This window comes from Rutidosis leptorrhynchoides, chromosome 3 (assembly GCF_046630445.1).
Source record: "Rutidosis leptorrhynchoides isolate AG116_Rl617_1_P2 chromosome 3, CSIRO_AGI_Rlap_v1, whole genome shotgun sequence".
Taxonomy (NCBI): Eukaryota; Viridiplantae; Streptophyta; class Magnoliopsida; order Asterales; family Asteraceae; genus Rutidosis; species Rutidosis leptorrhynchoides.
Window position 1 is genome coordinate 78,242,164 of NC_092335.1, and position 692 is coordinate 78,242,855.

Below are 692 nucleotides of genomic sequence, written 5' to 3' on the forward strand. Positions count from 1 at the left end.
TGAAATCAAAGGACAAATTCTACACATGGTGACTAATCAATGCCAATTTAGTGGTGCATCGAAGGAAGATCCAAATGAACATCTTCGTACCTTTAATAGGATCTGCACTCTATTTAAAATAAGAGAAGTTGAGGATGAACAGATATATCTCATGTTATTTCCCTGGACTTTAAAGGGAGAAGCCAAAGATTGGTTAGAATCGTTACCTGAAGGGGCGATTGATACATGGGATATTTTAGTTGAAAAATTTCTTAAACAATTCTTTCCTGCATCTAAAGCTGTAAGACTTCAAGGAGAAATTGTTACTTTTACACAGAAACCGAATGAAACTCTATATGAGGCGTGGGCAAGATTTGGAAAGTTATTAAGAGGATGTCCTCAACATGGTTTAGACACCTGTCAAATAGTACAAATATTCTACCAAGGATGCGACATCACCACAAGAAAAGACATCGATATAGCAGCTGGTGGTTCTATTATGAAGAAAACAGAAACTGATGCTTACAAAATTATTGATAACACTGTTTTCCACTCACATGAGTGGCACCAAGAAAAAGATATCGTTAGATCATCTAAAGCAGCTAGAGCCGATTCTAGCCATGACTTAGATTCCATTTCCGCAAAGATAGATGCTGTCGAGAGACGAATGGAAAAGATGACTAAAGATATACACTCAATACGAATTAGTTGTG

At 36.7% G+C, this 692-nt stretch overlaps 1 non-coding gene across 1 annotated transcript; it reads right to left on the minus strand.

Moving 5' to 3' along the window:
* Positions 1–283: 283 nt before the first annotated feature.
* Positions 284–390, minus strand: LOC139903040 (small nucleolar RNA R71). Its single transcript, XR_011777888.1, has one exon. It is a non-coding gene; the product is annotated as a small nucleolar RNA R71 (small nucleolar RNA).
* Between the last annotated feature and the right edge of the window lie 302 nt (positions 391–692).